We start from the raw sequence: 15,160 nt of genomic DNA on the forward strand, positions 1-15,160 counted from the left end.
ATAAGTGCAAACTAAATATCAAATGTTCCCAGTGCTCATATTTTTCTCTTACCTTATTATCATACTTGTCGTGTTGACCCTTTATGCAACTGACATGCGTGCTCCGAAGATAATAACAAACTTTTCTATCAGGTTTAGGCTAATATTGGATAGAAGGTGCGGGGATCACTTTAAGTGACACTAAAACACACTCTACTAAGTATATGATTTCTTGCATTTTTTTTATTTAAGAATCATGAACATAAAATTAAAGTTCTTTAGTCCTCCATCAAAAAGTTTTAAAAAATGACCAATTCAAGCTGGCGCCAATCGACTTCATTCCTGAAATGACAAAAACGACAATTGCAAATACATCGTGTTACCGATTAATTATTATTTTATTTTGTTTGAATTATTTCAAGCAATGGTGACAATTTGAAATATTGATACTAATTAGATCTTTGACAAATTAGGGCATTATGTTTGGAAGTTAACTAAACTTGTTGTTACACTATTGGCAAAAGGTAAATGGCATGATCTGCCAGCAGTTGCGTCAGTAAGAATAATGCTGATTAAAATGGTAAGCCTTCTATATTAACATATATATTTTCGACATTGCGATATATATTTTGGAGAAAGCGTGTACAAAACAAAACATAGGATTATATATATTATTTTTGTATTAAATTGTAAATTGATGATATAAATTTGATCTACAATTAATCAATTCGTTTACTCAACAATTCTTTGATTATGAGCGTATAAACACCGTATTCAGTCCTGAAAGGATAGTTAGCATGTAAACCAAAGATGTATATATCTATTGTTGCACTATGTAAATACAAAAGATAAAAACACTGATGAGCATCAAATTTATACAGCTCGGCACTAACCTTATTAGCCATAATATCGTCTACAGCAAAGAGTCCTATAACCACAGCGTCCCCGTGCGTATTCTCCACGGTAACATCTATGTCTACATTTGCACCTTCCGCTGCGCTGAGCTGCAAAAAAAGAGTTGTTTTTTTTTTCATTGCAATGCAGAAACTGTTATAATTTAAGTTTTGTCAGATATATCATGTAGAAGTTGTGCACAGGTAAAATAAGATACAAAGTCTGAATCTTTTGTCACTGTATATTAATTTATAAAGCACTATTTTTGTTAATGTCTCTGTTTAGAAATGCATGAACATGTATCTATGCTTTGCCCATGAACAGATATGTTCATGTCAATTTAACTACAAGTTTTTCTTTTTCTACTCAAATTATCTGTTTTAACTTCTACTGTTTTATGTATTTACTTCATGCTTTGACAATTAAATATATGAATGACATTTTGATTTTATACGTTTTTGCTCCGATCGATTTTGTTATTACAGAAACATGTTCTAAACCTAACTTGACTTTCTACTGCCTTTTTTCTTGAATGTTTTTAGCGAACACTTCTCATCCAAATAACTGTTTAGATTGAAACAAGTCAAAACAATAGTCCGAAGTAATTTATATTCTATTTATCTGTCAATCTTTCAGCCACTACAACTTTTTAGAATATAACATTCACATAATATGAGGTAATAGCGTTAACGTCATAGGACGTCAGTGACGGCGTTTTGCAAGTCAATCGCTTTTATAATCATGTGGTCTGGTAAGCCTATATCAAAGTTTTCAACTAAAACTATACAAAATACTACATATGAAATATTTTACTATAAAACTATTTGCACAAATATTATATTTTGTCCGATATTTTAAGGGAAGAGTAAAGATAAAATATCTTGTCAAGATTAAGAGTAAAGACAAAAAACCTTGTCGTAAATAATGATTTACATTTTGTTTTAGTTAAACTGCCACATATTTCTACATATTTGAAGGAAGCTACAAATAAAGCGAATTGAATGTTTTTCCAAATGTGGTCAAAGGCGTATTTAAGAAGTGATATTTTATGAGTTCATGCCAAATAAACGACTAAATGGGATCGGAAAATACAAGAATCGCACTAGGGATTCATTTTTAATTTGTCTATCCTATTCTGTTGTTCATTTTGCATGAACAATGAAACTAATAATTTCATTTCTTGTACTTCGTTATATTTTCTTTCCATTTTATAAACAAGATTATATAACAAATTGCACACATTAAAATCAGCTTTCTGGCCATTCTGCTCACTAGACGGAACAAATGCGACGTTATCCAAAAACCGTTCTCCCTGACTATACGCGGACGTTGGCAAAACAGCTGCCAGTTTTCACTGAGCAGCGTTGACGTAACTTTCACGCCCCTTCCTTTTGCTGTTCATACAAAATGATCGTCATAATATAACGGAAAACAATAGGGTGAATGTAAATATAATTCAAATGCTGTTGTTTTTTGCTTTGGTAAGTGTTCAATATGCTATCAGACTTGCTTACAGTCGTATGAAACATTATTCAAAGTTCGTTTTTTTTTTGGAATGGGCTTTTTACTGTGTATGTATGGCGTTTTATTCTTTACTTTTGGCAGTCTGTAAATGTGTTATTTTACATGCTTTTTTGCATTGACAATACTTCATTGTTACAAAGTACTAGCTAGTAAAGGTGGATCTTTAAAGATATTTATGCCATATATTTGCATGTATTTAACATATTAAATACTGGAAACATCATTTAAAAAGCATTTTAACAGTTCCATAATCATTCATTTATTTAGGATGAAATGACATTTACCCGCTGAATTTTAAAGTACATCTTTTAAACGAGAAATTGAAATGTGTTTGTGGTACAATTTTGCACTGCATTAACTTATTTTTAATTGTTAAATTTCATCGGTTCTATAGCTGAGCATAACACTAGGTATTGTATATCATAGATCCCTATGCCAAGTAAAACCATTTATAGATCCATCCTGGTGATAGAAAGTGGGTGTTTAAAGGTATGCTATATCTTTTGTATTTGATTAATCTTAAACGTGATGAAATATTAAAGATACAAGCAAAACTTTACAATTAATATATTGATTCCCTATGTGATCATGACTTAAAGGAATCCAAATCTTGCTTGAAATACAGTCTTATATTACAAAATTAATAAATCATTTCTAAATTCAATGTACTTTGAAAACGGATATTTTTCAAGAAACAAAACTGATAAATAGATGAGGATCCTTTATGTTAAACAAAATAACAAGCGGACTTACCTTCGGCTACCTCGGGAACGATGACCATGGTGATACAACTCACCAGGAGTAACACCAGCATTAATTTGTTCATAATGAAAAATATGTAAAACCTGCTGGAAGACTTTTAAACTACTGTGTTACTCCAGAAATAATAAATTTAACAATTTAGTCGGTCTTAAATAGTCATCTTCAAACAGGATTTTGGTTACATTCTTGTGGTTTGAATATTTTCATTTCCTTGTCACTAATTGATATTGTTTACGAAAATTACCACGATCAACAAGGACAACTGCGGTTGATAAAAAACTGTATGTTCAGTATCATGTTATATTTTCATTATAACATGTGTCAAACACTTTTTTCTAATTTATGCACTTGGATGCAAATAAGACAGTTTCAAAAACAATTAGTCGAGACTTTCTGTACATAAATATTAATTACTTGTTTCATCTGAAGTTACGTAAGTTTTCATAATATTATATCTATTTCAATTTCATGATATGCGATAAATGTAAAAGAAATGAATACAGATCGAAAACAAATCCTTGAAAATCCGTCATTACACAGCTAGTAGAAAGGTGGGTATTTGGCATTAAGCTGATTTGCTTCATAGTAAAATTAACAATTATTACTCTTCAATCAAAAGTTAGGAAATATATTGTACTTCTTTGTAAATATTCTCGCTACAGCGAAATTTTTTTTTGAAAATTATTAGAACAGGAAACCTGTCCAGTGCGTCTACGACAAATAACAGATTAAACAAAAGCTCTGCACATTTCTTAACCCTATGCCCGCTAGTGGCACATCCGTGCAGTCTGCACCGTTCGCCATTCAGTCATTATCTTTTAGTTAGCACCTACTTAAACAGCATATAGTACTGTCCAAATTGAAGGATAGAAAAGTTTATAACAACAATAAGCAGAGTAAGGCTTAAGGTAAAGAAGTCGTATTTACACTCCGTATGATTAAACCTTCTCTAAATATATAATTCGGCATATTTTTGTTCACTTTTCCACAATAAATGATAGAGACACATTATTTTCAATGCGAGACTATTCAGGGTGGCAAACCAACATGACGTTTTGGTATCGTACACACGGGGAAAATAATTTGATTCAGGCACCGTTGTTGCTTTTATCTTCTATATTGCGTGATAGGATTTCAATAAGATAAAAGTGTCAAAGACAGGTAAACAAACGTTTCCCTAGGCAAAAGGCATTTATTACACATTCTTAATATCTGCCAAATCTGAGTGCTGCAATATATAATCCAAAATCATATTTTATTGTCTTGTTTTATGTTATGATGATGTAAAGACAAATTTTAACACACAAATAAGTGATCTTTTTACATAGGAAATGGTGCACGACTGTTAATCGTATCAAAACTGCGATATAACAATCAAACGTGTTGAAATTTGTGTCTTTCTGTTCAATTAATAATAATTAATAAACTTTTATCATGCTGGACACGATTGATTCTGTCTTTGGAACCAGTGCAGATCATGATCAGCCTGCAATATCCGTGCAGTCTGATCATGACCTACACTATTCGCCATTCAGTCAGTATACTTTTGGTATGACCCCTTTTAACAGTTAATGGTATTGTCCATATTGAAAGACAGACAAGTTCATTACAGAGATTTAGCATGGTAAGGGTTAACCACCATCGCTGTTTTTCTCCCCCTCTATCTATATTTGGCATACATTTTATGTACTTGTTAGATTTTTGAAGCAACCCATCTGAAATATTTTTCTATTACGGCTTTTTTTTGTTGTGGGCCTACTTTGCAAATGTGTGGCTCTGAGGCTATGTTTTTGGTGCTCTGTGCTTCCTAGAAATCTACCCTTATTACCTATTATCTTTTTTTCTGTTTCTCAACATTTAAGCTTACCTCATGAATCCTTATCTGTGATTGGTTGTTTCTAATAAAGTATTATTCGCTAGATTTGTTTCTGTGACTACACCCTTGCGTGTTTGATACCACATGTTGAATTTTGTAGATACATGTCACAAATCTACAAGTGAAAACTTATCAGTAGTAGTTGGAAAATTCCAATTTGGATTTGAAATTTTCAGACAGTGTTTAATTGTTTTGGGTTTAATGCCGTATTTTGAACAGTATTTCAGTTATGAAACGGCTGGCAGTTAATCAGTGTTCCTGGAATCTGTACAGTCTAGTTCTCCTCAAGTTACTACCAGCTTCAAATCATGACTCAGAGGCGGAGGACGAATGACATCAGACACAATGTCTTTTATCAAATTGTAATTAAGAGCATACGCCTTGCCCGGAGATCGAAATCATGGTTAGTCAGTTTGAGCTGACGCACAAAGATATTCATAGATCACATAGATGAGTATTTGCCTATTTGAGACAATTCCTGAACCAAGGATACACCGTGTTGGTTGCTAGATAAAAGTCTACTGTGTCCAAGTTACGAAGTTAAAAAGACTAAAAAAAGAACGAGTCGTCGATAACAACTAACATCGCACTACCAAATTTATCTTCGAAGACCGAAAAACGCAAGTCGTCGTCGAGTTTGAAAGGAGAAATTTCAAAAGAAATTGATAAATATATAGAGACATTACAGAATTTGAGCAGTTCGACCTCGAAGAGGCAAGGCCACTCAAACTATCAGAAGAGGTAAAACGATTGAATGTCAATGCGCTAAAAGGTAAAATAGATATTTTAAAACATAAATCAGTACAATCTGACATACTAACAGAAACAACTTCTTCAAGAATCACGATAGATGATTATAAAAAAATCAAAGACTCGTAGACAGTCGGAAATTATACTTTCGGTTTGAAATAGGCAAAAGGCTTTTGTTTATTTGTTGGTTATTCTTGAACATATTCATGACTATTTGGTCAGATCCGATGCAGTGGGGCATATTTATAGTAAATGTGAAGTCTCTGCTATAATCTCTGGTTTTTATATAATACTCGTTCGGGTGTTACTAGTGGACCTTTAAAGTTCTAGTGATTCTAATACAGATGCGGACAGCAGTATTACATCGGACAGTGAATGTAAAGACAATAGTAGTAACAATAATGGTTATGTAGATAGTACTCATACTACCATAAAAATCAAAAACGAAAGAAAACCAATAGCAAAGACAAAAAACCTAGGAAAAAACCAGGAGTGCAATGAAAGTGTCTGACAAAGTTTAAAACAAACAAAAGTATCCGCATTTACAGTTTCGATACGAATTTGATAGTCGTCAAATTTCCTTTCAAAATTTAGATTTAAATTTATTAGCAGACGGAGACTTAACAAACAGGACACTATTATACGTATCTTTAATGGGTTCTCAGAAATCTCTTAAAACATTGCAACAAGAGCATTTCACATCAGAGTGTCAGAACCAAAAATGCTTAAACTGTATTCAAGCAGAAAAAAGTTCGAAGAAACATAATATGAAATGTAAATTGGAGCTTTTCCGAAAATTCTATATCCTGCCCACACACATTAGCTTAACAATTGAAACAGACCAAAATGGCCTCATAAGAAAAAAGTAGAGGACAGTATCAGTCCAAATTTCCTTTTAAAATCATGAAAATTCCCTGAAAAAAGGGCGCACACACATATATAATCACAATGTAAATTGTAATATTTGTAAAGAAATAAAAGTTGCCCAGGTTATTTCAATATTTCGAAAATGGTCAAACTACATGCAGTTGTTTAAGATTAAGGAAAATACAGTTTTAAAGTAGCGCATCAAGGTCAATACAAAAAGCAATACAGCATTTATACGGTCATGGTTAAATGTTTTTTAGTATAAAGATTTAGTTGTGTGCGAGATTTAAGAAGTTAGTTTTTAAATACGTTTTCACCTACAAGGCAAACATGGCAGTATAAAAACTTAAGTTTCTACAGAATTTCCACAAGAAATTGAAAAGTATGAGGTCAAAGAATGAAATATGAAGCAGTGAGGACATTTTAAGGACAATCTGTTTAAAATTATTTCTATTTCGCTCTTGAATTCTGCACATAAAAGATCAGTTCATGAAAGAAGATTCATTTTAGATTTAAGTAGTTAACAAGTGCAGTTAATGATAACATTCAGAAAACTTTAAAATGGAAAAGTGGAAACCCCACAGATCGCTCAACAGGACGGAAACGAAACTGTTGCAGGCTCGGTTTGATTGAGCCTGTTCATGGATGGTAGTGGGAAATGCATGCTACCGTCAACGCCTTCTAGTCCCGGGTTGAGCAGAACTCAATAAAAATATTTAGAGACATCCGCAGATGTGTTCATACCGGGGTGCACATGGAACCTTCAATCCATGAAAACGCGCATGGTCCCCAGATAAAATAATGGGTTTGCCCTAAACGAGAAAACAATGGGCAGAACTGAACAAACTGGAATTTAGAAAGGGGATCCGAGGTTATGGAGTCAGTGATATTTTATCGTTAATATTTCAAAGGATAGATGATTTTGCTAACCTGATTGTGGCAAAGGATCAATATACTTTGTTGTTTAGAAGAGATTTGAAAAAGGCATATGGACAGATAAATATTTGTCAAACCCAATGTTGATTTTGCTGGATTAGAAAACCAAATACAGTCAATGTGGCTTATTTGACTCCAGGTGAAATTCTGGAATACAGGGGTCTAGATGAATCGGTAGACAAGAGTTCCCATAAGGTTTTTTTTAAGTACGTGTTTTATTCAACATTTTGACAATAACCATGGAAACAACTTCAGAAAGGCTGCAGGAGATTTCCGTACTTGTAAAAGTGTGGCGAGAAAACAAAGAGAATTGCTCGGCTGTCATCAACATGTTCTACATGACATTCCGTTGACGTTAACAGACATTCTGTGGTGGAACACATATTTATTAGTACCATTCTATCGTGGTGTTTCATTGTTATCACTTGTAGCATAGTTGGAACCAGGTTTTTCTTCTGAATACTGATGCTTGTCTGGATCCTGTGGAGGATTTTGGATCCTTTGGAGGATTTGAAAATTGTTATTTTTTCATTCTAGATTTCCGACAGAAAGCTGCACAATAGTCATAGTAGTTCTCAAGATGTTGTCATTGATCATTTGTTTACACTTGTGGGGAACATTTTTTTAAGTACAAAATAATTTTAGTAACTTAGTATTACACTCAATACAGGAAAAGCTCGATGCTCTTCTTTACATGTATGTCACTGGGAAATAATTTCATTCCTTAGTTAGTGAATTTGAAATCAGAGCTCAGCTCAATATTTAGCTGCTAGCGAAAATAGAATTACGGCGGCACTTAGGTTCCATTCCTGAATATGAGTTAAGATATAGTAACCTTAAACAAGTGTCAGAAATCTTTTTATTAATATCTGGTAGTTGTGTTTCAGAGAACCTGTGGCTTTGTAGCCGCGAGTGTTGTTCAGTATTATAAATAGTAATTTCTATATTTCACATTCCTCGGAGTCGTTGATCTTATTTGTTATTGTATTCAGAATCTCAGCTTGGAAATCTAAGAAGGGATCTTAGGGATTCCAACAGGAACACTTATGCAGGAAGATCATGAAAGAGCCTAAGATAACATTGTTAGTTGTCTTCATTATAACTTAGCAGAAAATCAACTGAAGCGTTGCAGTTGTTTGCACATATTTTGAGTTGAACTTTCAAATCTACTGATTCTATCAATTGAAAGTATGCTACATTTTACATTTTTAATATATTTGTCCTTAAAACGTATAGTCAAACTTCATTAAAATTTGGTTTACCAAGTCGAACATATTGCTCCAGACATTTTACTAACATGAATAATACATTAGACGTTTCGGTAATTGAGAGTTATCCCGTTTTGGTGCTTATTTACTTTTGCTTTTTCTTATGTCAAGAAAATCAGATTAAATGCCTACTTCTAAAAAACTTGTTAGACACCAAATTTTTGTTACGGAAAGCTGAAAGTTTCTCTGAGTAGATCAGTTTCGATGAAATTGACAAAAACTAAACAAGCCGTAGAAAGAATTCTATACACTCCTCTAATGATTTAAAGGTATGTCCGGTCACAGCTTTTAAACTAACGATTAAACATATTCCCGCACCAGAACACATTGATGTTTTTTTTAATTAAGACAAATCAGTGACTTATCAAATGTAGCTTTCGAAGTTGCGTTCAGTTATGAGAGATATTGTTCTAGAATTTAACGTTTATTGTACTCATTCCTTTAGAAGAAGTTTGGCAACCCAAGCTTTCAGGTTAGAAATCCCTGCAGACCTCATCAAATTAATTGGCTTCTGAGTAATGTTACAAAAAGTACAAGAAAATGTTTAAATTGACTTGTTTTATATGTTTCGAATTAAGTGATTTATGTAGAGTCGTAACAGAAATAGTTGATATTTACTAGGGATCGTAATTATTCTTTTGTGTGTCTCTTCTAACATATTAGAGACCTGTTTTGGATGTTGTTGTTTGCCATTAGAAAAGACTTTGTGCGAAAGATGGTTTATGTAAGATGGATCTGTGTATTTATCAATTCTTTGGATCTGTGTGTTTTATCACACCAGCTTAACATTTTGTCACATTACATGACAGTGGTATAAATTGTTATCAGATTGTCAATGAAGACGAACTGCTCATGTCGCAAATTGCAATGACAGTTTATTTTCAAATCTTATGTATAAATGCTACGGTAGATGTTTAAAATACGTCTGTAACTGATATCTATACGTAAATATGCTTCATTATTTGAATAACTTTAATCACATTTTTTTCTAATTACAGACATCCGCAGAGTTATGATTGAAGGAGATTTTTTAAAACCTACCACCGATTGTGGGAGTTTTAGTAAGTCCTTTCCAGGGACGACCACCGGATAGTTATCTGTTCTTGTAAGCAGGAAACAAGTTCAGTTATACGAACGAGATATTATTTTTTCATATATGCACCAATGACATCGGTAATCAAAATTCATCAGTTTCTATTCATTCAGATTTAGCAAAATTTATTTATTAATGCAATTGTTCTTATTAGGAAAGAAAACCTTTTCGTCAAGATTGTGGTCCATTCTCGTTTTGATAATTATTTTAAAGAAATTAATTATCATCTGAAAGACGTAATGGCGGTTGATTTGAGCTTTAAATTCATACGGTCATAGGGTCCTTCGAGTTAAACGTTACCTGTTTGTAATATTTAATCTGTCGTGACACGTGATGACAGCATTAAGTTCATTATCGTCAGAAGTCTTCTTATTCCGGGGAGGAGTTGATTTGTGTATTTTAATCCAGTTTAAAATAATCAATTAACGACGATTACGTTTCGGTTTCAGCATGAATCCAAAACTGTGATTGGTTGTCTCTTACAAAAAAACATTATTGGCTAGTGTTGTTTTTATTACGTCATTCTTACGTTTCTGGCGCCACTAGCTGAGTTTGGTAGATGCGTGTCACAAGTCTACATGACGAAAATTCATCCCACACGTTTTAAGTTTTCCCCCTATGTTTATGATTATTAATTTACGTTCTATTCATGTTGTTTAACTCATTATTTGCCTTCATTTATCTCATTCTTTAATTGATATGTATCTACCTGATTATGATTTGTGTATAATTGTTGACATGAGAGGATTTTTTATAAGCTGGAAATATTCAGTTATAGAATGTATTATGGTGCATAGTCCTTTGTATAATGACTATGATTTGATTAAAAAGCACAGTGCCTTTGAGATAATTGAACATTATTGTGCTATATAGTAAGTGATAATTCATAAACTTTGACATCATAACAGCTAGTGTTAAAGTGTTTCTGAGTGGTTTAGCGAATAATGAAAATTAAGTTAACTTTCCGATCGTTTTAAGGCGGTGCCCGACAGTGTTTTGATTTGTTCGTTTTGTCCTTTGAGGGTGTGGATGTGCGTGTTGGTCATGTGTGCCTCCGCGTGCTGGGTTTATTATAGGGAAGGCTGCGTGTTGAGAACGCAGAGGTTATATTTATTGTTATGAGGAGTGACTTAACAATATTTGATAACCAAATCCTGTATCTAAAAGTATACAACATTTCCCTAACTTACATCGATACAATATTGATTAAATCTTATTGTTTTAGAAGATTTGCGCAGCGTCAATTATCCCAGTAGCTTTACACGATTGCTAGGTATCACATTAATATACTAGTATTTACATAATTCTGTTCAATTATAAGCGCAAACTAAATTCCAACGGTTCAATTGTTCAACACGGTAAATATCATAATAATATAGATAAAGAACAAAACTTGTGTTCTGGGAATATTTGGATTTTTTTTTTTTTTTTTGGATTTAACGTCGCACCGACACATAATAGGTCATATGGTGACTTTTCAGCTTTAATGGTGGAAGAAGACCCAGGTGCCCCTCTGTGCATTATTTCATCACGAGAGGGCACCTGGGTAGAACCACCGACCTTCCGTAAGTCGACTGGATAACTTCCTCACATGAAGAATTCAACGCCCCGAGTGAGGCTCGAACCCAACATCGATGAGGGGCAAATCACTCGGGAAGCTGGAAAGTCGCCATATGACTCATGTTTCGGTGCGACGTTAAATAAAAAATAAATCCAAATATTCCCAGAGCTCAAGTTCTGTTCTTTATTTATATTATTATGATATTTACCGTGATGAACTATTGAACCATTGACATGCATGCTGTGTACAGAATAATAAGCTTTCGTCATTTGATGTCAATGTTATCAGGTCGAGGCTGATATGGGCTAGAAGGGGTAGAGGTTTAACGAAACTACAACACAATTTACTATTTGATTTCTTGCCATTTATTTTTAAAGGAATTGTGAACATGAAATTTTAGTTCAGAAAAAAGTAGTTTCTAATCCTTCATCAAAGGTTTTAAAGTTTGACCAAATCAAGTTGCAACCATTGGACTTCATTCCTGAAAATAAATAAAACCTTAAATATCAAATTTACAGTGTTACTGAATCATTAATATTTTTATCTTTTGTACTTAATGCAAGCAATGATGGCATTCTGAAATATTGATAATATAAAAAAATTAGGAATTATGTTTGGAAGCAAATGAAATTTGTTATTACAATCACACTTTTGGCAACAGGCAAATGGCATGATCTGCCAATAGTTGCGTCAATTATCCAATCTAATAAAAATGATGCTGATTAAAAAGATAATTGTCAAATTGAATGTGCTTCATAAATATGTAGATTTCGTCAGTGTGATTTCAATTTAGAGCAATCATGTACAAACACAACAAAGGAATGACAGCAAACTTATTGTCTTGTATCAAATAGTAAATTGAATGATGAAAATCTCAACTACAAAGAAGCACTTTGTTTTGTCCATAATTCTCAGACTATGAACATATAAACCCCATAAATGAGTAAGGGTATTCGGTCCTGAAAAGATAGTTAGCATGTAAAGCATAGACAGAAGAAAACAAGACTAGAATGATGTAATATATAATTATATTGTTGCACTATACAAAAGACAAAACCATTTTCAAAGATGAGTATCAATTTCATATAGCAATGCACTAACCTTATTAGCCATAATATCGTCGTCTACAGCAAAGAGTCCTGTAACCACAGCGTCCCCGTGGGTATTCTCCATAGTAACACCTACGATATCTACATTTACACTGTCTACCGCCGCCATGCCACTGAGCTGAAGAAATAGAGGATCTTTAAAGAATTTGCAGAATCTATCTAAGTTTTCATAGATATATCATTCACATTTTGTGCACAAGTAAAATAAAATAAATGTATAAAATCATTGCGAATATATTAATTTAATATCTACATCCTTGAAAGCGCTATTTTGTTATTGTCTCTGTTTAAAAATGACTGTAAATGTATTAATGCTATGCCGATAAACAAAAATGTTCAAGTATATGTTCTACATGTATGTATTTTATTATTAAACTGTCTTACAAGCTTTTCGTTTACCACTCAAATAACCAGTTTTAACCATCGCTGTTTTGTGCATTTACTTCATGCTTTGACGATTGAGTACTTTCATGTCATTTTATTGATACGTTTTTGCTCTGATCTACATCATAAAAGCGCTATTTTGTTATTGTCTCTGTTTAAAAATGACTGTAAATGTATCTATGCTATGCCAATAAACAAATATGCTCAAGTCAATTTTGTTTAATATATGTTCTACATGTATGTATTTTATTATTACAACTGTCTTACAAGCGTTTCTTTTTCCACTCAAATAACCTGTTTTAACCCTCGCTGTTTCATGCATTTACTTCATGCTTTGACGATTTTCATGTTATTTTATTGATACGTTTTTGCTCTGATCGATTTTAATATGAAACAACGTTCTAAAGATGGCTTTTATTGCTACTGTCTTGTTCATGAAATGTTCTTTTGCGATTATTGTTCATCCAAATAATTGTATAGATTAAAAATAGTCTCCGAAGTAATTCAAATTCCCATAAATTGCTTATCATTTAGCTACTATTACAATTTTTGGGGTTTAGCATACACATGATATGATAGAATCGTCTTTAACGTCAAAGGACGTCAATGTCGGCATTTTTCAAATTTAAGCGTTTTTATAATTATGTGGTTTGAAAAACATATATCAACGTTATCAACTAAAAGGAAACAAAATATTACATGATTATGAGATATACTTGTATATAAATAAAGGTTTGCTCAAATGTAATACTTTGTTAGATATGGTATTTAAATCAAGAGTAAAGATAAAATATCGTAGCTTGTCAAACATAATGATTTACGTGTTGTTTTGCTTGAATGCTATATACGTGAAAACATTTTAGTTATTTTCGAAATATATAGAAATACGAAGTTATATAATTGTTTTTTACAAAGGTAATTTTCATACGTACACATTTAAACAGAATATTTTTAATATATACATATATATTGGCCTAGAATATATTTCAAGTGTACCAGGATATTATTAAATATGGCGTGAACACGAAAAGTGTACATTTTTGTTTCCAGTTGCATCCGCGTCAAGCTAGATAATTATAACAAAATTATATAGTAGTTTACCTTTCTGACATATAGCCTACAGATTTTAGCAAAATTGCCGCGAAGGTGATTTAAGTGCAATTTTGCATTGCCTTAACTTATTTGTAATTGGTAACTTTTATCATCCTATAGCATAACATAACTCTAGGTTTTGTACATTCCCAGTAAAACATTTTTAAATCCGTCAGGGGATAGAAATCAGGTATTACATTTTTTGGTATTAGTGTTTAAAGATATGTAATTTTCTGTATTTAATTTAAATGAAACAAAAATTAAACATTAAAGATACAAACAAAACATTACAATTTAGTTATTTTACTAATTATATATCTTTCATCATTTTTCCTGTGAATGCCTATATGACCATGACTAAAGAGGTATGCAAAACATGAGATGCAGACTTGTATTACAAAATTTATTAATCATTTTTAAATTCAATGAACTTTGAAAAAGAGAAAAGTTTTACAAGAAACAAAACTGCTAAATTGATGAGATCCTTTATGTCATACAAAATAACAAATGGACTTACCTTCAGCGACCTCAGGAACGATAACCATGGTGATACAACTCACCAGGAGTAACACCAACATTAATTTGTTCATAATGGAAGATTTGTATAAATCTGCTGGAAGACTTTTAAGATACGAAGTTACTCCAGAAATAATGACATTAAGAATTTGGTCTGTCTTATATAGTATTCTTCAAACAGAATTTACAATGTACTTAACTTCTTGTGGTTTGACTATTTACATTCCCTTGTTACTAACATAATATTGATTATGAAATTTAGCACGATGGACATGGACAACTACATCGGTCGATATTGAAACTGTTTGTACGATATCATGTTATGTTTCAAATATAACGTACGACAAACACGTTTTTCAAGTTGTGTACCAGGATATTATTATGACAGTAATTAGACAAAACATTATGTACATAACTAGCCGTTACGTGTTTCATATGCTATTCAATTTTCATTTTTGTAGCAGTGAGCACTATGACCAACTTTATAGTGTTTCCTCACTGGAATATCACGCCGTAGACACGTGACATGATACCCTACCCAGTCACATT

The 15,160-nt window shown here is 32.5% G+C and overlaps 2 long non-coding RNA genes across 2 annotated transcripts; both read right to left on the reverse strand.

Annotated features, from left to right (window-relative positions):
* Nucleotides 1-202: 202 nt before the first annotated feature.
* On the reverse strand, nucleotides 203-3,331 carry LOC123527118 (uncharacterized). Its single transcript, XR_006681639.2, has 3 exons — nucleotides 3,151-3,331; nucleotides 873-983; nucleotides 203-321 (listed from the first exon to the last, which is right to left on the reverse strand). It is a non-coding gene; the product is annotated as an uncharacterized LOC123527118 (long non-coding RNA).
* Nucleotides 3,332-11,852: 8,521 nt separating this feature from the next.
* LOC123526398 (uncharacterized) lies at nucleotides 11,853-14,875 on the reverse strand. The gene is made up of 3 exons (XR_006681580.2): nucleotides 14,613-14,875; nucleotides 12,612-12,737; nucleotides 11,853-11,991 (listed from the first exon to the last, which is right to left on the reverse strand). It is a non-coding gene; the product is annotated as an uncharacterized LOC123526398 (long non-coding RNA).
* Between the last annotated feature and the right edge of the window lie 285 nt (nucleotides 14,876-15,160).

The sequence above is a fragment of the Mercenaria mercenaria genome, chromosome 14 (assembly GCF_021730395.1).
Source record: "Mercenaria mercenaria strain notata chromosome 14, MADL_Memer_1, whole genome shotgun sequence".
NCBI classification, from domain to species: Eukaryota; Metazoa; Mollusca; class Bivalvia; order Venerida; family Veneridae; genus Mercenaria; species Mercenaria mercenaria.